This window comes from Muntiacus reevesi, chromosome 5, assembly GCF_963930625.1.
Source record: "Muntiacus reevesi chromosome 5, mMunRee1.1, whole genome shotgun sequence".
NCBI classification, from domain to species: domain Eukaryota; kingdom Metazoa; phylum Chordata; class Mammalia; order Artiodactyla; family Cervidae; genus Muntiacus; species Muntiacus reevesi.
The window spans coordinates 20,935,213-20,961,912 of NC_089253.1; positions in this window are offsets into that span (position 1 = coordinate 20,935,213).

Genomic DNA, 26,700 nt, shown 5'->3' on the forward strand with positions numbered 1-26,700 from the left:
TTTAAATCCTGGTTTCTCCATTTACTTAACTGTAAAATGTTGGAAAAATTACTTACTTTCTCTGAGACTTAATTTCTTTGCCATTAAAATGGGATTATTAAATAGATGAGTAGTAAGTCTGAAAAATAAATGAGATAAATGGAAAGGTCTCAGCTTCAGGCTTGGTACTTACAAATGTTCCATGAAAGGAAAGAAAATAAATTGCAGGAGAAGTTGTTGGTTTTATATTCTCTTCAATCTCATTTAAAGTGATGTTTCAAATAATTTAATGTGTATAGTTCATTACATTTAGCAGCTAAGTGTTCTAACTCTTTGTAAACTTGATTTCAAAGTGATTATCCAGAATTCCCTAATTGCATGTATCTTTCTTCTTTCTTTTCTCTTTTCCATCTTTCCTTTCTCCTTCCTTTCTTTCTTCTATGCATTTCATATATATACATATACACACACATGCATACACATATATGTGTGTGTGTTTGTGTGTGTGTGTATACGTGCGTATGTGTGTATGTGTATAGTGAGCCCCTTGCCACAGGAGGTATCCCAGCCAGCAGAGCAAATGCCCTTGCCAGAACACTGTAGTTTGCAGACTGACCTCTGGCAACGTTTCCCAATCTTGCAACATATCAGGCTTACCTAGTGAACTTCAAGTGAAATTCATGTAACTTGGCCCAACTTACATCTAATAAACTCAAACATTAGTGAGTGTATTTCACGAACTGTCATTGTTTATTAGCTACTAAATCGTGTCTGACTTTCTTTGTGACCCCATGGATTTGTAGCCCACCAGGCTCCTCTGTCCATGGGATTTCCCAGTCAAGAAAACTGGAGTTGGTTGCCATTTCCTTCTCCAGGGGATCTTCCTGACCCAGGGATCAAATTCATGTCTCCTGCATTGGCAGGCATTTTCTTTTCATTGAGCCACCTGAGAAGCCCAAACCATGAATATGGATTGTTAAGAATTCCCACGTGTGATTCTGGTCTATTTGGTCTGTAAACGGTATTTCAGGACAACTGGTCTAGATAGTTTCTTTTTAGTTACAAATGCTGTATTGCTAAAATTAATACAGAAAATCAGTTTCTTTGCTCCCATCTGACTTCCTACTGACCAATAAGGCAATTTGGACTCTAGTCCTCAGCCAAAATAAACTCTTTATTTGAGATCAGATTGTAATTACATTTTTATTCGTACACTCAATAAAAATTTATTGAGTATATAATAGGTCCCAGGCACCATTTCTTCAACTCCCTTACATCTTAGATTAATGGTTCTTCAAATTCTTTCTCACATACCAGAAAGTCCAAGGTTCTTGTGTAATCAGCCCATAAAAAAACAGAATACCTCAAATGATTCTTTCGACTCCAGGATTTTATTTTCAATGATAAAAGAAATATGAGTGAAGAGGAACTCTGGGAGTTAGTGATGGACAGGGAGGCCTGGTGTGCTGCAGTCCGTGGGGTCGCAGAGTCAGACACGACCGAGAGACTGAACTGAACTGAACTGAGGAGGAAAACCTATTCACAAGCCAAAGCCTTGCTGTTCTGGGGACGTCTGCAAGCCTGACAGATGGCCTGGGTCCTGCCTGAATTAGCACACACCACCTCTCCTTCTGGACCACACAGCAGAAGGCAACATGAAGACAGTAGCTACTCTCATTCCTGGCTCAGTACTGCATCTAGCTCACTTCACTGTATTTGTGAAAATCATTTTTCTACATTGTCTCAGTTAAGGATGCTCTGAGGAAAATTTAGAAACACACCAAGAGCTCAGAAATGCTAAATGAAATGCAAAATATTTGCCAAAAGCAGTGTCATTTCTGAGAGGGACATGTTTTAGTTAACATTACAGTTAACTCAGCAAATCAAATAAGAACCTGATTATTCAGTTATCTGTGTCTCAACTGGTTTAGTATACATTGTTTACAAATGGACTTACTTTGCTTTACAAAGAACTAGTCTCACAGGTGTGTTGGGTGTGTATTTATGCTATTGTATCTGTCTAAGGGTTCCATCTATTCTTTACTTGACTAGCAAACAACGTGAAAAATAGCAAAGTGAAAGTCACTCAGTCCTGTCCGACTCTTTGTGACCCCATGGACTCTATAGTCCGTGGAATTCTCCAGGCCAGAATACTGGAGTGAGTAGCCGTTCCCTTCTCCAAGCGATCTTCCCAACCCAGGGATTGAACCCAGGTCTCCACATTACAGGCCGATTCTTTACCAGCTGAGCCACCAGAGAAGCCCAAGAATGCTGGAGTGGGTAGCCTATCCCTTCTCCATGGGATCTTCCAGACACAGGAATCCAACCAGGGTCTCCTACATTGCAGGCAGATTCTTTACCAACTGAGCTATGAGCAAACTTGAGTCAAAATATTTTGTTACAAAATTGCTTATCTCAATAATTTTAGAAAGAAGCTCACTGCTTCCCTAACACTTTTTTTTGAAACACATGTGATAAAAACCTGTCACCAACGGTAAATAGAGTCCAGCTCACATGTCAAATCCAACAATTGGTAGCAAGTATTTGGAGTATTTGGGCTTCCCTGGTAGCTCAGCTGGTAAAGAATGCACCTGCAATGCAGGGGACCTGGGTTCAATCCCTTCATTGGAAAGATCCCCTGGAGAAGGGAAAGGCTACCCACTCCAGTGTTCTAGCCTGTAGAATTCCATGGACTATAGTCCATGGGGTGTATTTGGAGTACAGTTCTGTGAAGGACTGGGAAGTCATGGCCAGACTTTCCAGTAATAAGTGCCCAGACAGGATGGTGATCCGCTGTGGGCCAGGACAGAGCTGGACTTCGGTCAGTCTTGCCCAGAAGTCAACATTATTGTGCTATACCATAATGATCTGTTTACATGTCTGTCACCCTTATGGACATACATGACTTCAGGAGAGTGATCATATTTTATTTATTTTTGTACCATCAATAGCCAATACACTAGAGTTACCTAACAGCAACTTGCTGAATGACTGGGAGGCAGGAAGTCAAGAAGTCACTCATCATCAGAGAAATGCAAATCAAAACCACAATGAGGTACCATTACACGCCAGTCAGGATGGCTGCTATCCAAAAGTCTACAAGCAATAAATGCTGGAGAGGGTGTGGAGAAAAGGGAACCCTCTTACACTGTTGGTGGGAATGCAAACTAGTACAGCCACTATGGAAAACAGTGTGGAGATTCCTTAAAAAACTGGAAATAGAACTGCCATATGACCCAGCAATACCACTTCTAGGCATACACACTGAGGAATCCAGATCTGAAAGAGACACGTGCACCCCAGTGTTCATCGCAGCACTGTTTATAATAGCCAGGACATGGAAGCAACGTAGATGCCCATCAACAGATGAATGGATAAGGAAGCTGTGGTACATATACACCATGGAATATTACTCAGCCGTTAAAAAGAATTCATTTGAGTCAGTTCTAACGAGATGGATGAAACTGGAGCCCATTATACAGAGTGAGGTGAGCCAGAAAGATAAAGAACATTACAGTATACTAACACATATATACGGAATTTAGATAGATGGTGGCGATAACCCTATATGCAAAACAGAAAAAGAGACACAGAAGTACAGAACAGACTTTTGAACTCTGGGGGAGAACGTGAGGGTGGGATGTTTTGAAAGAACAGCATGTATATTATCTATGGTGAAACGGACCACCAGCCCAGGTGGGATGCATGAGTCAGGTGCTCGGGCCTGGTGCACTGGGAGGACCCAGAGGAGTCGGGTGGAGAGGGAGGTGGGAGGGGGGATCGGGATGGGGAATACGTGTAACTATATGGCTGATTCATGTCAATGTATGACAAAACCCACTGAAATGTTGTGAAGTGATTGGCCTCCAACTAATAAAATAATATTTTAAAAAAAATAAATAAATAAAAATAAATAAATAAATAAAACAACAACAACAAAAAAGAAGTCATGCCGGTAGATTGCTTGTCTTTCCAAAGGTAAAATCAAGTGTCTCTGTATGTCATGACTTGATTATAACTCGTACCCTCTCCACTATTTCACTCAATCTAGACTTCCACCTCAAAGAAACTAGGGACGATTTTGACTACTCACTCAACCTTATTTCTTTTCAAAATGACCTTTTGTGATTTTTATTCAAGTAATTATTATATTTCCAGTTTGTTGACTCCTCATGCTCACTATTATCCTATAAACATTTCTTTCTATCTCTCTTTTTTTTTTTAATTTTTTTTAATTTTAATTTTATCTTCCAGTGTCAAGATACCACTAATTCAAAGACAAAGACATGCACATACTCAGAAATATCTGTGTTTTTTTAAAGCAAATTATCAAAATACCTTAGTTTTAAAACTAACATTTATTTTTGACATATATATTTATCACATGTTCCTAGAATTCAGTAATTTCCATGTGACTGCCTTTTCAGTAGATACATTGGCATTACCTTTTCTTGCTTCTCTCAACAACAGCACATTTTTTTCACTAATGTCACTACTAAGAAGAAAATAAAGTAGATCCTACTTATTTTCAGCTTGTTAACAATTCAAGAAGAAGGGGTTAAATTGAGTATAATGAAGATGTGAGATTCTTTGGAAGTTTGTTAAAGCTGTGCTTATCACCATGGCTGTGAGTAATTGCAACTTGGTATTTTTTAATGAGATTGAAATAATTATGTAGTTACACAAAGGCCACCTGGTCCCTGGACAACCACATAAAACTGAACAAGTTTCTTTCTTTCTTTTTTTTTCCAAGCAATTACTCATTGATCAAGCATTTACTGATTACCTGATATAAGAGAAGCATTTGAGAGATGTATAAGTCTCTGCTATACCTAGCTTCATAAGGAATTTCCAATGAATCTGAGGAAAGGGTATTCACACAAAGAAAAGGATATAACATGGAGTTATGAAATAAGAGCCACCATCTAATAACCTTGAAGTCCTCTTTGGCATTGTCCTCTCTTTTATGAGCCCTGAGGCCAAGTCTTATTGAGTCTACCTGCAAAATTTTTCTCTAATGCATCCATTTCTGTCCAGGTTGGCTGTCACCAATCTTATCCAAATCAATTATCTCTATCAATTTTTCTTGGGATCTCTTCCTGCTTAGACTTTGCTCCCTCTAATTCATTTTCATAGCAAGGTTATGTTCTTTTAAATCCATTTGATCTTTTGTTGGAATCTCATTAATAGCCTTCTGTTTCTCTTGAAAAAGAATTTGAAATCCGTTTCCATCTAGCCCTAACCTCTCCACAAGCCTCAACCTTATAACTCCCACCTTTGTTCCCTGAGATTCAGTTACCCTGTCTTTGTTGTTTTTATACCTACATTGTTTTGAGGGCAGGGAGATTGTTACTTTTTTCTTACATCCTTCATAGAAATTAAAACAGTATCTAGCACATGGTGGTTGTTGGAGAAATACTTATTAATTATTAGAGAAAAAAAAATTAGAAAGATAATGGAAGGCTAGAAACTAAAACAACAGAAATGAAGAAATATTTTTGCCCTACTGTATACCAGATATACCAGATATCTGGAGAAGGAAATGGCAACCCACTCCAGTGTTCTTGCCTGGAGAATCCCATGGATAGAGGAGCCTGGTGGGCTACAGTCCACAGGATTGCAAAGAGTCGGACACGACTGAGCGACTACACTTACTTACTTACTTACTTATACCCGATATGGGCTTCCTAGGTGGTGCTAGTGGTAAAGAACCCACCTTCCAATGCAGGAGACATAAGAGATGCGGGTTTGATCCCTGGGTCAGGAAGACCTCCTGGCGGAGGGCATGGCAACCCACTCCAGTACTCTTGTCTGGAGAATCCCATGGGCAGAGGAGCCTGGTGGGCTACGATCCGTAGAGTCGCAGGGTTGGACACAATGGAAGCAACTTAGCACACACATGAACCAAATATTATACATGCATTATCTCAGTTAGCTTTACCAATACTTCCTCAGAGATAGGCGATTGTGTTGCTGATGAAACTGCTTTTATAAAGCTAAAACGTTTTCATGGTCACAAAATAGTACTAGGTCATAGAACTGGGATTCAAACCCAGGTTTCTATGATTTGCTCTGCTAAGACACTACAGTGTGTGAATTATTTTAATTTTAACCCAAAGGAAATGGGGAGCCAGATGTTAGAAATAGGTAATAATACAAGATATATTTCATATATCTATTCTAGTGGAGAAAGAGAGAGAGAGAGTGAATTAGCAAGGATATACACTATTTACTTGGAGACTCAATGCAATGAGACTAATTAAAAGCACAGATCAATCAATGAAGTAATATTGACATAAACATGCCCAAGATAGAATCAAAAGACAGGGGATTTTTTAAAGGTACAATTTCTGTCATAAATTAATCTTCAATGTATGGTATTAATATATTTATGAGAAGCTGCTGTTTCTTTCTTCTTTTCCTAGGAAAAAAGAAGAAAGTATCTCTTAAAGTAATCACATTGTGTAAAACAAGGGCCAGAGTCAAATCCTAAAATATTTTTAAGTGCAGAGTGCTGTTGGCAAGTGTTAGGAAAAGTGATACAAAGGCAAGCTAATCTGTAACAATGTCATGGCCCTTCCTCTTCATCCTCAAGTAACCCATCTAGGTAGGTGTGGTGAAAATAACTTATAAGTTCTTATTTATAATTTCAGCAGCAGAGGAAAAAGTACCACAAAACTAAAAGGAAATGAAAGTCTGAAAATCAAGAAGTATGATTCTGTAGGCAGGACATTTGGTGAGTAGAAAAATTTGGAAATGCAGAGTAAAACACTGATGGAATCAGTTAAAAGATTTGGGTGGAAAAAAGCAAATTAAGTAAAGTTTTAAAATTTGGAGCCAAAGGTTTCACATATCTGAACAGCTTTATAACAAGCAGATCATCCTCTTTTGAGTTCAAAGATATTTTAAAAAAGAAAGCAGTCATTAATTGGCTATTAGGATAGTGTCAATGGTCTTAATAAAAATTAGACAAAATTGCTAAAAAAGAGATAATGCAATCTGACAATTGTAACTAAAAGTAAAACTAAAAAAAATAAAAATAAAAAAGCCAGAAAGAGAAGGCATGATTACCAATATATTCAAGAGTCTAAGACTAGAAAAAAGAAAATATCTTCTGGAAATTATCTTAATGGAAAAGTCAAGCAAATATAATTTGTTATTTTGATTTTGACTTACAAATCTTTAAAATAAAATCATAGTTTGATTTTGATCAGGTACCAAAATCACTTATATCAATAAAGTCTTTGAGTTTTAAAATTTTATTACTAATATCAGAGAAATGTTCATGATAACATTAATCTTATGGGACAAAAAGGACATACATTTATATACAAAATGAGAAAAATATATATGTTGATAATCCACTGAAAGATTAGCTCTGGTAGCAGAAATTTAGGATACCTGAAGGTCCAAAATTAAGTGAATACCTAAATATAATACATTCCTTGCTAGAAATTTAAGATAGATAATAAAAATTAAATTAAAATATAAATCTAATGAGAATGTCTAGAAGAAATAAAATGGAGTAAAATATAACTTGTTTTTAGTGACATAGTGTACTTTCTCCTCTTTTTAAGAAATTAACATAATTACTCTGTGGTTGTTTTAATTTAAGTGCTTTGTAACATGATTTAGAAAACAAGGCATGGGTAAAATAATGATAGGAATTCTTTATGTGTCTTCATTTAATAAAAACTTTTAGTTGTTCAAATATTCTTCTTTTACTCTTAGTCACAACTTTTATTTGTGTCCACTTTGCTTATTTACAGGGAGCTCTTGCAGGCTAGTATTATATCAAATGCAATTCTGTATAAGATACTTGACAGTTACTAGAGATGGAGGGTCTGTGGCATCTGAAGCCGCAGAGGGTGGCTATGAGTGGTGCCAGCCTGCTTAAATTTAAACCCTGTTTTGCCACTTACTAGCTACAACATTAATTTTTGAATGCCTTGGCTTCCTAATCTGCTGGAGTGTATAATAGTATAGGATCTACATTATAAGGGTCTTGTGTTCAAGATAGAGAAATTATTTAATAAAGTTTCAGGGCAACTTCATACAAGGTTCTGCATCATAAACCTCATTGTACACCCATCCCCAGAACATACTCAGAACATACTCCAATATTGCCTATTGGATAAATGAATCAGGGAAATAGAGAGTGCAATTGTGTGGGTGAGTTAGAAAGCAAAATATGCATATTTTATATATTATACATAAAGTCAAGTCCTGCGATAGATGAGACTACAAGGAGAACGACTCAGGAGTTTCTCTGCTCAAGGATGTAAGAAGCTATTCAGGAAAGTGGACAAATAAACAGTACATAAAAATTCAGTAAGATGAATTCTCTGATAAAACAAGGCACCAGAGTCTATGGAAGCTCAGGGCAGTGGAAGTAATTCAGCTTACAGAGGCCTGGTCAGAGATGACTTTTGGCCTGAATTTTAAGTCTCAAGTGGGTAGAAATTCTCCCATTTGGAGAAAGAAAAAATACAGGTTGGGGAAGAAAAGGTCTTGGAACTCAGGAGAGCTAGTGGGTTCATAACAAGTGTCAAGTGTCACAGGAGCATCCATGTGAAAGTAATAGAAACAGTTGGATATGTAATTCTACCTGGGATAGAAAAAAGGTTTTGTGGCATTGAAGCTCTTATGAACTGAGAAGACTCCTTAGGAAAAAAAAAAAAATAGCAATAATAATAAAAAGTAAGTCCAAGAGTGAATGCTTTAGGACTTATACAGAATTTAAAAGAAAAAATGACATACATTGCTTTTTAAAGTTGACAAATGACATAAATATCACAGAAGCTGAAAGTAATGTAAACCCTTTCTGATTATTAATATGCTATGTAACACATCTCTGTAATGTATTTTCCTGACATTTTTTGGCTCCTTTCATGAGAACCATAAAGACACTATGATCATTTTCTCTGTTGTCAACCATATTCCAGGATTTATGGAATGAAGAGAGGGGGCAGAGAGGACCTGGCTGAACTGAAGGGGGGCCAGGTCAGATGTGAACGTTGGAATTCCCCTAGGGCTTGTCCCTGGGCAAGAAGCAACCTCTGAATAAGAAACTTACTATGGAGAAATTTACATAGGCAAGTTACCAATAGCAAGTAACCAATAGCAAGCTACCAATAGACAAGTGTACCAATTATGTATACTGGAATAGTCTCAACACAGAACAACAATTTCATAAATTTTATTATAGAGAAAACAGAAAGATAATGTTTTTTCCACAAACATTTGATTGAAATTTATTTTTATTATAGTTTTTTAGAACAGTATCTTAATCTCCAACTATTTATTGGTAACTTACCCATGTAAATTTCTCTGCAGTAGGTTTCTTATTCCGAAGTTGCTTCTTGCCCTGGGACAAACCCTAGGGGAATTCCGACCTTCACATCTAACCTGGCCCCCCTTCAGTTCAGCCAGGTCCTGTCTGCCCCCTCTCCTTACTCCATAAATCCTGGAATATGATGAGAGCAGAGAAAATGATCATAGCGTCTTTATGGGTTTCATGAAAGGAGTTCAGCATTACGTTTTTTGAGCCTACTGTTTAGATTCAATGATAGGGTTTGAAAGTTTGATGAGATCTACTAATAGCCGGTGCTCACTAAAGGCTAAAGGAAGCAGAGATTTTATTATTATTATTATCATTACTATATATAATATACTTCCATATTGGGGCTTCCCTCATAGTTTAGTTGGTAAAGAATCTGCCTGCAATACAGGAGACCCAGGTTTGATTCTAGGTCGGGAAGATCCTCTGGAGAAGGAAATGGCAACCTACTCCAGTATTCTTGCCTGGAGAATCTCATGGACAGAGGAGCCTGGCAGGCTACAGTCCGTAAGGTCGCCAGAGTCAGATAACAGTTAGTGACTAAACCACCACCACCATATATATATATGTGAATATATATATATTCTTCTCTCAGGTTTTTTCCATAAGTTTATTACAAGCTATTACACGATATTCAATATAGTTCTATATGCTATACAACAGGACCCTGTTATCCATTTTCTATGTAGCAGTTTGTTTCTGCTAATTCCAAATTTCTAATTTATCCCTCACCCCTTTCTTCTTTGGTAGCCATAGTTTTGTTTTCTTTTTTTTTTTTTTTTAATTTTTTTTTATTTTTTTAAATATTATTTTATTAGTTGGAGGCCAATCACTTTACAACATTTCAGTGGGTTTTGTCATACATTGATATGGATCAGCCATATAGTTACACGTATTCCCCATCCCGATCCCCCCTCCCACCTCCCTCCCTGCCCGACTCCTCAGGGTCCTCCCAGTGCACCAGGCCCGAGCACCTGACTCATGTATCCCACCTGGGCTGGTGGTCCGTTTCACCATAGATAGTATACATGCTGTTCTTTCAAAACATCCCACCCTCACGTTCTCCCCCAGAGTTCAAAAGTCTGTTCTGTACTTCTGTGTCTCTTTTTCTGTTTTGCATATAGGGTTATCGCCACCATCTATCTAAATTCCGTATATATGTGTTAGTATACTGTAATGTTCTTTATCTTTCTGGCTTACTTCACTCTGTATAATGGGCTCCAGTTTCATCCATCTCATTAGAACTGATTCAAATGAATTCTTTTTAACGGCTGAGTAATATTCCATGGTGTATATGTACCACAGCTTCCTTATCCATTCATCTGCTGATGGGCATCTGGGTTGCTTCCATGTCCTGGCTATTATAAACAGTGCTGCAATGAACATTGGGGTGCACGTGTCTCTTTCAGATCTGGATTCCTCAGTGTGTATGCCTAGAAGTGGTATTGCTGGGTCATATGGCAGTTCTATTTCCAGTTTTTTAAGAAATCTCCACACTGTTTTCCATAGTGGCTGTACTAGTTTGCATTCCCACCAACAGTGTAAGAGGGTTCCCTTTTCTCCACACCCTCTCCAGCATTTATTGCTTGTAGACTTTTGGATAGCAGCCATCCTGACTGGCGTGTAATGGTACCTCATTGTGGTTTTGATTTGCATTTCTCTGATGATGAGTGATGTTGAGCATCTTTTCATGTGTTTGTTAGCCATCTGTATGTCTTCTTTGGAGAAATGTCTGTTTAGTTCTTTGGCCCATTTTTTGATTGGGTCGTTTATTTTTCTGGAATTGAGCTTCAGGAGTTGCTTGTATATTTTTGAGATTAATCCTTTGTCTGTTTCCTCATTTGTTATTATTTTCTCCCAATCTGAGGGCTGTCTTTTCACCTTACTTACAGTTTCCTTTGTTGTGCAAAAGCTTTTAATTTTCATTAGGTCCCATTTGTTTATTTTTGCTTTTATTTCCAATATTCTGGGAGGTGGGTCATAGAAGATCTTGCTGTGATTTATGTCGGAGAGTGTTTTGCCTATGTTCTCCTCTAGGAGTTTTATAGTTTCTGGTCTTACATTTAGATCTTTAATCCATTTTGAGTTTATTTTTGTGTATGGTGTTAGAAAGTGTTCTAGTTTCATTCTTTTACAAGTGGTTGACCAGTTTTCCCAGCACCACTTGTTAAAGAGATTGTCTTTTTTCCATTGTATATCCTTGCCTCCTTTGTCAAAGATGAGGTGTCCATAGGTTCGTGGATTTATCTCTGGGCTTTCTATTCTATTCCATTGATCTATATTTCTGTCTTTGTGCCAGTACCATACTGTCTTGATGACTGTGGCTTTGTAGTAGAGTCTGAAGTCAGGCAGGTTGATTCCTCCAGTTCCATTCTTCTTTCTCAAGATTACTTTGGCTATTCGAGGTTTTTTGTATTTCCATACAAATTGTGAAATTATTTGTTCTAGTTCTGTGAAAAATACCGTTGGTAACTTGATAGGGATTGCATTGAATCTATAGATTGCTTTGGGTAGAATAGCCATTTTGATAATATTGATTCTTCCAATCCATGAGCACGGTATGTTTCTCCATCTGTTTGTGTCCTCTTTGATTTCTTTCATCAGTGTTTTATAGTTTTCTATGTATAGGTCTTTTGTTTCTTTAGGTAGATATACTCCTAAGTATTTTATTCTTTTTGTTGCAATGGTGAATGGTATTGTTTCCTTAATTCCTCTTTCTGTTTTTTCATTGTTAGTGTATAGGAATGCAAGGGATTTCTGTGTGTTAATTTTATATCCTGCAACTTTACTATATTCATTGATTAGCTCTAGTAATTTTCTGGAAGAGTCTTTAGGGTTTTCTATGTAGAGGATCATGTCATCTGCAAACAGCGAGAGTTTCACTTCTTCTTTTCCTATCTGGATTCCTTTTATGTCTTTTTCTGCTCTGATTGCTGTGGCCAAAACTTCCAACACTATGTTGAATAGTAGTGGTGAGAGTGGGCATCCTTGTCTTGTTCCTGATTTCAGAGGAAATGCTTTCAATTTTTCACCATTGAGGGTGATGCTTGCTGTGGGTTTGTCATATATAGCTTTTATTATGTTGAGGTATGTTCCTTCTATTCCTGCTTTCTGGAGAGTTTTAATCATAAATGAGTGTTGAATTTTGTCAAAGGCTTTCTCTGCATCTATTGAGATAATCATATGGTTTTTATCTTTCAATTTGTTAATGTGGTGTATTACGTTGATTGATTTGCGGATATTAAAGAATCCTTGCATTCCTGGGATAAAGCCCACTTGGTCATGGTGTATGATTTTTTTAATATGTTGTTGGATTCTGTTTGCTAGGATTTTGTTAAGGATTTTTGCATCTATGTTCATCAGTGATATTGGCCTGTAGTTTTCTTTTTTTGTGGCATCTTTGTCTGGTTTTGGAATTAGGGTGATGGTGGCCTCATAGAATGAGTTTGGAAGTTTACCTTCTTCTGCAATTTTCTGGAAGAGTTTGAGTAAGATAGGTGTTAGGTCTTCTCTAAATTTTTGGTAGAATTCAGCTGTGAAGCCATCTGGTCCTGGGCTTTTGTTTGCTGGAAGATTTCTGATTACAGTTTCGATTTCCTTGCTTGTGATGACTCTGTTAAGATCTTCTATTTCTTCCTGGTTCAGTTTTGGAAAGTTATACTTTTCTAAGAATTTGTCCATTTCATCCAAGTTGTCCATTTTATTGGCATAGAGCTGCTGGTAGTAGTCTCTTATGATCCTTTGGATTTCAGTGTTGTCTGTTGTGATCTCACCCTTTTCATTTCTTATTTTGTTAATTTGGTTCTTCTCTCTTTGTTTCTTAATGAGTCTTGCTAATGGTTTGTCAATTTTGTTTATTTTTTCAAAAAACCAGCTTTTAGCTTTGTTGATTTTTGCTATGGTCTCTTTAGTTTCTTTTGCATTTATTTCTGCCCTGATTTTTAAGATTTCTTTCCTTCTGCTAACCCTGGGGTTCTTCATTTCTTCCTTCTCTAATTGCTTTAGGTGTAGAGTTAGGTTATTTATTTGGCTTTTTTCTTGTTTCTTGATGTGTGCCTGTAATGCTATGAACCTTCCCCTTAGCACTGCTTTTACAGTGTCCCATAGGTTTTGGGTTGTTGTGTTTTCATTTTCATTTATTTCTATACATACTTTGATTTCTTTTTTGATTTCTTCTATGATTTGTTGGTTATTCAGAAGCGTGTTATTTAGCCTCCATATGTTGGAATTTTTAACAATTTTTTTCCTGTAATTGAGATCTAATCTTACTGCACTGTGGTCAGAAAAGATGACTGGAATGATGTCAATTTTTTTGAATTTTCCAAGACCAGATTTATGGCCCAGGATGTGATCTATTCTGGAGAAGGTTCCGTGTGCACTTGAGAAAAAGGTGAAGTTGATTGTTTTGGGGTGAAATGTCCTATAGATATCAATTAGGTCTAGCTGGTCCATTGTATCATTTAAGGTTTGTGTTTCCTTGTTGATTTTCTGTTTAGTTGATCTATCCATGGTTGTGAGTGGGGTATTAAAGTCTCCCACTATTATTGTGTTACTATTAATTTCCTCTTTCATACTCGTTAGTGTTTGCCGTACATATTGCGGTGCTCCTATATTGGGTGCATATATATTTATAATTGTTATATCTTCTTCTTGGATTGATCCTTTGATCATTATGTAGTGTCCTTCTTTGTCTCTTTTCACATCCTTTATTTGGAAGTCTATTTTATCTGATATGAGTATTGCGACTCCTGCTTTCTTTTGGTCTCCGTTTGCGTGAAATATTTTTTTCCAGCCCTTCACTTTCAGTCTGTATGTGTCCCTTGTTTTGAGGTGGGTCTCTTGTAGACAGCATATATAGGGGTCTTGTTTTTGTATCCATTCAGCCAATCTTTGTCTTTTGGTTGGGGCGTTCAACCCATTTACGTTTAAGGTAATTATTGATAGGTGTGGTCCCATTGTCATTTACTTTGTTGTTTTGGGTTCACGTTTATACAACCTTTCTGCATTTCCTGTCTAGAGAAGATCCTTTAGCATTTGTTGAAGAGCTGGTTTGGTGGTGCTGAATTCTCTCAGCTTTTGCTTGTCTGTAAAGCTTTTGAATTCTCCTTCATATCTGAATGAGATCCTTGCTGGGTACAGTAATCTAGGTTGTAGGTTATTCTCTTTCATTACTTTCAGTATGTCCTGCCATTCCCTTCTGGCCTGGAGGGTTTCTATTGATAGGTCAGCTGTTATCCTTATAGGAATCCCTTTGTGTGTTATTTGTTGTTTCTCCCTTGCTGCTTTTAGTATTTGTTCTTTGTGTTTGATCTTTGTTAATTTGATTAATATGTGTCTTGGGGTGTTTCGCCTTGGGTTTATCTTGTTTGGGACTCTCTGGGTTTCTTGGACTTGGGTGGCTATTTCCTTCCCCATTTTAGGGAAGTTCTCAGCTATTATCTCCTCGAGTATTTTCTCATGGCCTTTCTTTTTGTCTTCTTCTTCTGGGACTCCTATGATTCGAATGTTGGGGCGTTTCACATTGTCCCAGAGGTCCCTGAGGTTGTCCTCATTTCTTTTGATCCTTTTTTCTTTTTTCCTCTCTGCTTCATTTATTTCCACCATTTTATCTTCTACCTCACTTATCCTATCTTCTGTCTCCGTTATTCTACTCTTGGTTCCCTCCAGAGTGTTTTTGATCTCATTCATTGCATTATTCATTTTTAATTGACTCTTTTTTATTTCTTCTAGATCTTTATTAAACATTTCTTGCATCTTTTCAATCTTTGTCTCCAGGCTATTTATCTGTACCTCCATTTTGCTTTCAAGATTTTGGATCATTTTTATTATCATTATTCTAAATTCTTTTTCAGGTAGATTCCCTATCTCCTCCTCTTTTGTTTGACTTGGTGGGCTTTTTTCATGTTCCTTTACCTGTTGGGTATTTCTCTGCCTTTTCGTCTTGTTTAGATTGCTGTGTCTGGAGTGGGCTTTCTGTATTCTGCAGGTCTGTGGTTCCTTTTTATTGTGGAGGTTTTACCCAGTGGGTGGGGTTAGACGATTGGCTTGTCAAGGTTTCCTGATTAGCGAAGCTTGCGTCAGTGTTCTGGTATGCGGATCTTGATTTCTTCTCTTTGGATAGCAATGGAGTGCCCAGTAATGAGTTTTGAGATGGGTCTATGTGTTAGGTGTGACCTTGGGCTGTCTGTATGTTGACGTTCAGGGCAATGTTCCTGCGTTGCTGGAGAATTTGCGTGGTATGTCGTGCTCTAAAACTTATTGGCTCTTGGGTGGTGGTTGGTTTCGGTGCAGGTATGGAGGCTTTTGTACGGTCACTTATTACTTAAAGATCCATGTAGTCAGGAGTTTTCTGGTGTTCTCAGGTTTTGGGCTTAAGTCTCCTGCTTCTGGATTTCAGTTTTATTCTTCCTGTAGTCTCAGGACTTCTCCAACTATACAGCACTGATAATAAAACTTCTATGTTAATGGTGGAAAGTTTCTCCCCCGTTAGGGATACCCAGAGTGGTTCACCGAGTTACATGGAGAAGAGGAGAGGGAGGAGGGAGATAGAGATGGGCAGGAGGAGAAAGAGGGGGACTCAAGAGGAGAGAGACAGATCTACGAAGTTGTCTGATCCCAGAGTGTTCTCCGTAGCCCAGACACCCACAAAGATTCACAGAATTGGATTGGGAAGAGAAGGGGAAAGGAGGAAATAGAGGTGTTCTGAGGTAGAAAACAGAGTCAAGATTGGGAGAGAATAATCAACACACTCGTGAATAAAAATGGGAGCTGAATATTGGATTCTTAAATGTTCACAATTTATATCATATACTGAAAAACAAAAATTAAAAATCTAGAGTAGAGGTTAGACTCTTAAAAATACTATATTAAAAACAAAAACCAAAACACACAAAAGAAATTTTAGAAATATATATGAAGTTTGGTATAAAAATAGGGCTTCTCTTCTTCTTCTTTTTTTTTTTTTTCCCTTTCTTCTGTAAGGTTATAGTGGATTGAAAATGAAAATTAAGGCGTAGTAAAAGGAGTGCTAGAGGGCTTTAAAAGAAATAAGAGAAAAAGAAAAAGAAAATAGAAGAGAAGAAGAAAAAAGAACAGAAAAAAAAGAAGAAAAAGAAGAAAAAGAAAAAAAAGAAAAAAGAAAGAGAAAAAAATTGTTTTGCCTAATTAAAAAAAATTGTAAAAATCTATGAAAGTTAAGGAGTAATGGGGGAGTAATAAGGAATTTTTAAAGGAAAATAAAAGAGAACCAAGAAAAAAGAAAAAAAAATTTTTTTTTTTTCCTTACTTAAAAAAAAAAAAAAGAAAAAGAAAAGAAAAAGAAAAAATATATCTAGGAATTTCTCTGGAGCTGTTGCGGTCAGTGTGGGTTCGGCTCAGCTTCAGATAGCTCCTCGTTCCAGCTTACACTTCTCGATATCTACAGGCCCTTCCAGTGTAGTCAGTCGGTGGTTTCTTCAGGGATTTTAATCTGTTGCACCGGTCCCTTCTGAAGCGGTTCCCTTTGTTTATTTGGGTTCTGTTGCCGGTCTCTTCCGCGCCTAATTTCCGCCCTGACACAGGGGGCGGAGGTGGATTCTTATTCAGGTAGCTAGTTCCGTCGCGCTGCGGGGAGGGGCTGTGCGGGGAGGGGCCGTGCGGGGAGGGGCCGTGCGGGGAGGGGCTGTGCGGGGAGGGGCCGGCGCTCCAGGGAGGGGCTTGCGGTCTTTTCTCGGTCTGCGCCGCTCAGGCTCCGGGCTGTTCTGTCTGAAGCGCGCGCCATGTTGCGCGCGGCTCCAGCCCTCGGGCGATTCACAAAAGCGCGGCACACAAAGCTGGGCCCGCGCTCCGGCCCCACGCCGCCCGAGCGGCCCAGGCAGCCAGGCGCTTGACGGGCGCTCTCTCCCCGGGTGCGGCGCGTCTTCTGCCCCGCGCGGTCCCAGTCTCAGTCCCCGCCGGCGCCAGTCGGGCGTGCGCGCCCTCTGCCCTCCGCGTCCCCAGCCCCAGTTCCCGCCCGCGCCGGTCGGGCGCCCGCGCCCTCTGTCTCGCCGCGACCCTCCCGGCGGACTTCGGCCGCCCAGAATCTCGGTCCCTTTGTTCTGCAAACGGCCGGCAGTGTGTTCGGGCCGGTTAATTTTCTCTCTCTCTTGCTGTCCCACAGTTCAAGCTGGCAACTCACAAAAGCTCCCTCTGATTGTCCTCAGGGCGCTCAGGCCCGGATCCAGCCCCAAGTAATGCCGCCCGCTCCTCTCCGTTCCGCCCCCACTTGCTGGTTGCGGATGCGGGCGTCTGGGGTACTTTTCTGCTGGGAGTTGCTTTTAGGCTCGTAATCTGTGGGTTTTATTTATTCTATCCCTCCCAGTCAGATTCAAACTCTTGAGATTCCAACACTTCCCCCAGGCCCGCCAGTGCGAGGGTTTCCTGGTGTCTGGGAACGTCCTCTATTAAGTCCCTTCCCGGGACGGATCTCCGTCCTTAGCTCTTTTGTTTCGCTTTTTATCTTTTATATTTTGTCCTACCTCCTTTCGAAGACAATGGGCTGCTTTTCTGGGTGCCTGATGACCTCAGCTAGCGATCAGAAGTTGTTTTGTGAAGTTTGCTCTGCGTTCAGTTATTTTTTTGATGAATTTCTAGGAGAGAAAGTGGTCTCTCCGTCCTACTCCTCCGCCATCTTGGCTCCTCCCCCTACACCCATAGTTTTGTTTTCTATGTCTGTGAGTCTGTTTCTGCTTTGTAAATAAGTTCATTTGTATCATTTTTTTTAGATTCCTGACACAAGTGGGATCATATATTTTTCTCTGCATCATTTCACTTAGTACAATAATATAAAGCTCCATCCATGTTACTGTAAATGGCATTATTTTATTCTTCTTATGGCTGAGTAATATTCCACTGTATGTATATGTGTGTATCTCCCATCATCTTTATCCATTCATCTGTTGATGGACTTTTAGGTTGCTTTCACGTATTAGCTATTGTAAATAGTGGTCAGAAGGGTTTTGAAGGGTCACAGAATCAACAACAAGATAAATTGTGACTCTGGCTGGAGCAGCGCTCCATGATTCTAACCTGTAACTGGAGGTGTGTGATGCTTCCTATACCTAGAAGAAAACATGTGGAGACAGGCAAGGGGCTCCACCAAGAAAGGGTCTCTATAAGCTAGTTTCATCACCTGTATTTCTGGGTTCTGAAGCATAGATGATGGGACACTAGTTCCTAAGGCCAGTACAAAAAGTGTAAGGTATTTTTGTCACAGAGGAGCTGATATTCTTATCCCCCTTGTACACTTGCATATATAGTAGCCAAATGTAGTCTTGTCCAGAGAGTCATTCATAAATGTTAAATAATGTCACAATCAATGCCGTAGAGAGGAAGGGATGATCGGTTTACCTCGGGTGGTCAGAGAAGGCTTTGTAAGGAAGATGAGTCTTTAATGCCTTGAACCATAAATAGAATTTTTGTAAACATTAGGTGAGTGAAAAATCATTAGAGCTATGAAAAATAATGTGAATATATGAAAGAAGAAATCTAAAGTACCATTCCAGGTATCCACACAGAAGCCATTAAGAAAAATGGCTATGTGGATGTTGTCAGTATTTGTGAAAAAATAATCTTATATTCTACAATAATACACTAAAGAGATTTTGCTAATATATCATCTTTAGAACAACTAGAAACACAAGGAAAATGACTTCCTCTTCTCAGTAGTCGACTGGAAAGGCATTGTGATCTACAGAAGCATAAGAAAGAAATACAAAGGCAAGCATTCCTGTAGCCAAAACACCTGGATATTTAGGCGTAAATTTTAATCAGTCTTTTCTGTTGGATGGGAATTTTGCCTCAATTTCCTGGAGCATCTTGCAAAAGAGAGAAACTCTGCACTTCCCTTGTGGGACTGAAATAATAATGAAGTTGAAAAGAATAGTAAGTCTTTTCTCCTGGAAAGCTAACTGGCTTGCAAAATAAGATCCTGGTGCTGCATTAACCCTGTTATCTCCCTTTTCAAGCTGTTCATAACAAGCGGACTGGATGACATGGATTTGCATATTCAGTGCAATTGTATTGAAACAGGAATAATAGTTAGCATTTCAAATGTGTATTAATTTCAAATGTGTATTGTGTATTTCAAAATGCAATTTTACAATAGAAAACAAGGGAATCTAAGAAGATTTTTGGAACATAAATAGCAGAGTTAATGCCAATACAAACTTTGTTCTCCAAACACTCCAAAATTCTAGTATTCAAAGTTTATCACATCATCCAGGACTTCATTAGCAAGATTCATTTCCTTTCTTCACTCATTGCATTTAAATATGTGAAATCCAGAGTATAAAATGTGTTCCATCTCAAAAGGAAATCATGTTGTGTTTGTCTTATTAAACATCCTAAAACATTTCCTTGAAAAATAAAACTTCCAAGATAGGAGTGTTTTTCAGGCACATTTAATACACTTCTGTGCATTAAACACTGGTTATTATTTTAATCTTCTACCTCACTGCACCCGCTATGACTTGACTAGACTCAAAGAAAAGAGGTCTGTACATATTACTAAAATATCCCATTAACAATTCACTTTTGAGTCCAAATGTAAATGTCAGTACTTGATTTTACATATTGACTTTACTGATGGGCACTTTCTCTTAAATACACATCTGTTTGAAAAAAGAATGAAAACTTTTGCATATACACTTTCTTCTTATAAGAATGATAGCTAATATTTATTGTTTACTATGTCAGATACCTTGCTAAATGTTTCACATACAAAGTGAATTCACATAATATTCAAAATAACCTTACAAGCTAGACATCATTACTATTTATTTTGTAGGTAATTTAAGATGCAAAGAGGTTGAAGAGCAAACTTAATCAATCTGCTTATAAAGGATTGTGTACTTAATCCTTAAACTACTGCTTTCCATAACAATGTTTAAAGGAAGGGCACTTCATGGACAAATGACTCTCAATTAAATTGAAATTCTAAAATGACTAAGGACTTCTTTACTCAAAAGTCTCCAATTTTTAATGGAAAATAAGAAACAAATTTTATTTTATAATTCTAACCAGTCTCTTCTCCAAGAACAGTTAAGATTTATCTATCTAAATGTCCTTCCTAAATGACTAATGTCTGCAAATTATCTGGTATTAGGGAACTATGGATCCCATGATTGACAGAATTAAGAGGTACCATGAAGAAGCTCTGAGCAAGACAGGACCTCCCTGAAATGACTTGTAAATTTTGAGCATATAAGGATGCATGAGCTTTTCTGAATTTGGAGTTCGTGGCTTTCATCATCTTTTCTGTGGCTCCATAACAGCCTGAAGAGTTGACCATTACTATTCTGGAGGAAATAGATCAAATAAGTCTACTTTTCAACTAGCCACTTAGGATCCCCGGGTTAGGCAAGTCCTCTTTCCACATGCATTCTGAAGAACACATTAAAACAGAGCTCGAAGTTGGATGGGAAGTTCAAACTCTATCATATTAAAAAGTTCAAGTTTCCCTGGAGTCCAAGCTACATAGATGAGAAAAGCAGCATTTGGGTCCAGCCATTCTTATAACACTTCCCAACATGACCAGGTATTAATAAACCCAACTAATTCAAAATACACATTTTAAGGGATGATCGAAGTGGCAGAGGGCTTCCCAGGTGACGCTTGTGGTGAAGAACCTGTCTACCAATGCAGGAGACATAAGAGATGCGGGTTCGACCCCTGGTCTGGGAAGATACCCTGCAGGAGGTCTCATGGCAACCCACTCCAGTATTCTTGCCTGGAGAATCCCATGGACAGAGAAGCCAGGCAGGCTATAGTCCACAGGGTTGCCCAGAATCAGACATGACTGAAGGAACTTCTTCAGTGACAGGAGATCCTATGATATCAGCAGAGACTGCTTTAAAAACAAACAAGCAAACAAAAAACCTTTATTTTAGAGATCAACTCAGGATCAAATCATTTCTTGCTTTTAAGATCAATGTTAAAGATAACTTGAAAATATTAGCCTGTAATGTATGTTCTTTAAAATGAGAATTTTTTTTTCAATTCTCAGACGTAACGGGCATATTTTCAACATCAGAATCTCAACCACTTCCCTGGTGGTCCAGTGGTTAAGAATCCACCTGCCAGTGCAGGGGACACAGGTTCAGTCCCTGGTTGGGGAGGATCCCACATGCCGCTCAGTATCTAACCCCGTGCACCATGACTATTGATACCTGGACCCTAAAGCCTGTGTTCTGCAACAAGAGAAGCCACTGCAAGAGAAGCCTGGCAGTAAAAATCCAGCACAGACAGAAATAAATGAATAAAAATTTTAAGAAAAAGAATTATTCTTTCATTCACCACTATTCTTATATTTATTTAGTACATTGTTCATCATGAAAGTAATAATTTTTCAGAGATGAATTGCTTGGGGAGTGGGGCATGGTCTCCACATAAATCCTTAAGGAATGGATGAAGAACAATGGGTGATATTATTTTCAACCAGGTTGGCTAGATTCCACCTTCAGATCTACAGTCATTAAGTTCTTTGCCTCTCTATGTCAGAGGAAACAGAGGCTGTCAGAAGCAGCAGTATGAACTTACCATAGAAATATGCAAAATCTCTTTCGAAGTACATCTATTACTCTTACTGTGGGGGTGTCTTACCAGGATTAAATCAGCAGTTTTGAATCATCGTTCCAGGTACTTGAAATAAGCAAAGCATTACACATGAAAAATGGTCATGGCCACATTTTTAGTAGCTTGCCAATTCTAGTTACATCTATCATGAAGCACTTTAACAAATGAGATCTTTTGAAGAGATTTGATGTTATGGAATATTGCTTCTTCTTGAAAGGAAAAGTATCTCTATCTATTTCTTTCCCAAACGTATAGCTGTGTAAAAAGCAAAACTGCATATAAAAATCTACTGTTTAAAATCTTTGATGGCTTTCTTTAGTCAGCATGAGGGTGCCCAGACTATAAAATTAGCATATAAGATTTATGCTTTAGAAGTTTCCATCATGGCTCTACTACGAGCACACAATTACATAGGAAAAGAAGAGACTGTGTGGTCCATGGGCGGGAGCAACCTGGCATCCTTCTAGATCATTCTCAGAATTCTTGGATTCATCTAGCTTTTTGGCCAAATGACCCTGTGATTTCTTCCAAGACCTACAATGGCCTTTTCCCAAGCTCCCTTCTCTCTAGATTGAACTGTGTCACTGAAGAGTATATCTTGAGTCCCGATTAATGTCCAAGATATTTCAGTTTGCAGGGATGTGGCAGAGTTGTGGACTGGGGCCTCCAGATGCATGAGCATCATGCCTGCTCTGGGGCAAGATGGAACCAGGTGTGGAAAGAAAAGAACTATAAACCATGGACCAACTCTCTTCTTGTTGGATCATTCTGTTGAAATCTGCTAAATCCCACATTTCTAGATTAGAGCCTGATCTTCCAGGGCAGTATGAAATTATATATGTCTTGTCAGAAGCTATAAGCTTCATTTAACAGTTAGCTTGACTTAGAATTTCTAAAACTTTAGACATGATATATGGGCCTCTATGTGTACTCTTTACTTGGGTCCCATTTAATAGCAGGCCTAATTCCTGATCAAATTCTGACTTTCAACCCAGTGTCATTTCCCTTCAATATTGTCACTTCTATTAGAATGTGAACTTGAAACAGACTTAAGTACAGATAACTTCTCCAGAGTAAAGTTCTGCTTTCATAGTGTTCCACTTGTGTATTTGCCTTGGTGAGTGGCATTCACTGTCTTTCCCATGACCCCAAACTCTAGTGCACCCTGTCAAATAGGAGTGTACAGTGAGTCCCCTGCATACGGACCTTCAAGTTGCAAACTTTCCAAGATGCAAACATGCATTCCATCCTTGTCAGTCATGAGAGAAATTGCAGCTTGCCCCCCATCTCCCATTACTGATGATCCTTCAGCTCTACCATCTCACACCTCCACTCCCTCCTCCAGTCAGTAACCCTTCTTGCCTCTTCACTCAATGCCAGCCCCTATATACCAGCTGTTATACTGCACTGCTGCTCTTTTCAAGGTACTGTTCTATAAAATTTAAAATGCTTTCTTTATTTTCTTGTGTTTTTTTTTTAATGTATTATCTATGTGAAAAGCATTACAAAACTATTACAGTACAGAATTGGATAGCTGACTGTGTTAGTTGGGTATCTAGGCTAACTTTGTTGGACTTATGAACAAATTGGATTTATGAATGTGGCCTCAGAATGGAATTTGTTGGTATGTATGGGACTTACTATACTTCTTTTAAGAGCAGATCTAATATACCTTCTTGATGAATCTTTTGCTTGTGTCCCAACACTCCTGATTTCAGTCTCTGAGATGTACTTAGGTACTTCTTCCTCAAGTAAACAATTGCTAATTGTTTAATAGTTTCATCCGCTGGGTTCAATTGTAGTTGTTAGTTGTTGAAGACAACTACATGTTTTGAGATACTCTTCTAAGACCAAAATCTACATAAAATATCTGCTTATTGAATGAACCCATAAAAGGGCCCAGAAAAAAATAAGTTTCCCCAAAGGCAAATATTCACTGAGGATGAGAGTGTCAGGTTCTCTGCGGAGACATTGCTGATAGCCCAACACCCTAAATCACAGACAGTAATTCAATAAGGTGAAACACAAGTAAAATATGTATGATATATCTTGTGGGCTTTTGCATACTAAATACATCCATTCTCTTATCTTTATGCTCCTAGGCTATGAGCAATTAGACTTTATGCCTCAAACATAATTCATACTAATCAGTAAATTTTACTACAAACAAAATAACATTACTCACACCAGGAGAGGAGACAAGGACAGTCCTGAATCAAGGTGAGATATATCTACATTTGAATATCTTTCTATCTTTCTCCTTCATTTTTTTCCATTTAAAAAAAATTGATTTTCATTTTATTTTATCAAGTTATTAATTTCAGAAGACTTTATTGATAAGACTTGCAGAGTAACCTTGAGAAAATTCTTGTTGAAATGTTGGCATACTTAGTGGCTTTATGAAATAGGAGTATCTCTGTTTTGCTGCCTGTCTTCACATTCTATCAATTTATATACGATGGTTGAGAAAATGAATGATTGAATAAATTAGCTAACCTGCTTCAGCCCCGACATTAGGAGATGGTAAACCAGGTTTTGAACCCTAGGCAGCTGATTCCAAACGTTCACTTTGAACCTCAATTTCCACATGGCTTTCTTCCCTGTGTCTCGCTCATTGTCCTCTCTTCTAACACAGAAGGCAGTTGTTGGATTTAGCCATCCTTAAACCTGGATGATTCTACCCAAAATTCTTTAACTAATTACATCTGCAAAGACCTTGCTTCCCAATAGGATCAATTCTGAGTTTCCAGGCAGAAGCCTCTATTTCAGACGAAGTCTTTGGGAAGAGATCAAAGGTCAGCATCAGTAAACATTATATCTCATTAGGTCCCTTGGCTTCCTCATCTATAAAATGGGGATAAAAACTGTACAATCCCATAGGGTTGATGTGAGGACAAAATGATTAATACATCAATTATCAATTCATTTACATAGAGTCTATTGCATCACAAACAACACCTAAAGGTAATCTTTTTGAAAGTGTGGAGGCTGAATTGGTATCTTCCTGACACAGGGATCAAACTGGAAGCTCTTAAGTCTCCTGCTTTGGCAGATGAGTTCTTTACTAGTGCCACCAGCACCGCTCGGGAAGTCCCATGCATGACCCAGAATTTTTCCTAAATCATCTGCCTGCACAGCCACAATCCCAGGAGTGGTGCTTTTAGCTCAGTGTATGACAGTCACATCTCTGATTCTTGCCATTTGTTAAACTGAGTGATAGTAAATCTCAAAATATCTTTTACAACTCCAAAACTAAATTTAAAAAAGGAGAACTAGAAAGCTGCAACAGTAACCTATAGCAGGCATGTTTCATTTTTACAATAGTGGCCTTCTGCTACTTGGAGTCTGAAAAACTGAAGGTTGGCTGCCAAAGACACATCTACCTGAAAAAGGCAGGCACTTATGCTATCACTACTTACAAGAAAGGTTCTCAAGTGTTCTTCATACATTTCATCACATTTCCATGTTTCATTTAAACGTGGAGAAGATAGTTATATTTATGATACAAAGTCTTTTTAAATTGTTGATTTTCTTTTAACCTCTATAGAACTTTTCTTTATCAAAATCAAATGTTATTCATCTTCTTTCTATTTCTCAGTTCCTTTTCTTAAAAGCAAATCATGGTAAATATAAATTATTAGCTTCCTGATATACTCAGATCTTTTTCTAAAACTATAAAAGTAAATCCTATATGATAAAGGACAAATGAATATCAAATATACGCCTCTCAAAATCTTCAATACTGTTTATACATGTGTAAAAATATAAAAGAATGAAAGTGTTATGCAAAAGCTCCATCAAAACTGTATTTCAAAGGAAAATAAACCTCAAAGAGGTTATTCTCATTTCCTTTTGAGATCTGATCTAGCAGAAAAGGCTAATTCCTTAAATGCTTAGTTCTCCCGTTTGTTGAAGATGATGTTGAGATTATTATTCTGAAAGCTTAAGTCTCAACTCTGCTCTAACCCATTAGAACAAAAACTTATGTGAGAACATAACCCAGCCAGGGAAATACTGGTCTGATGGGGAATAAATGATTCTTTTCAACTGTGGTGTTGGAGAAGACTCTTGAGAGTACCTTGGACTGCAAGGAGATCCAACCACTCCATCCTAAAGGAAATCAGTCCTAAATATTCATTTGAAGGACTGATGCTGAAGCTGAAACCCCAATGATTTGGCCACCTGAGGTGAAGAACTGACTCATTAGAAAAGATCCTGATTCTGGCAAAGATTGAAGGCAGGAGGAGAAGGGGATGACAGAAGATGAGATGGTTGTATGACATCACCAACTCAATGGACATGAGTTTGAGTAAACTCTGGGAGTTGGTGATGGACAGGGAGGCCTAGCGTGCTGCAGTCCATGGGGTTGCAAAAAGTCGGACACAACTAAACGACTGAACTGAACTGAACTGAACTGAACTGATGGGGGAGTGGGGTGGGGAAAGGGACTAGAGTCTTACCAGCATCACATTACTTAGTATGTGCCTGTCAGAGCAGGAGAGCACACCTGTATTAGGACTTGATTCTGAGGGTGTAAGATCAAAGAGAGTGAAATATTAAATTCACTATGAGAATTCTATATATTTAGAGAGCACTCTTCTAGTATATAGGGACTTCCGGGATGGCTCAGATGGTAAATAACTTGCCTGCAACACAGGAGACCTGGCTTCAATCCCTGGGTTGGGAAGATCCTCTGGAGAAAAGAATGGCAACCCACTCCAGCATTCTTGCCTGTGGAATTCCATGGACAGGGGAGCCTGGTGGGCTACACTCACGGGGTCACAAAGAGT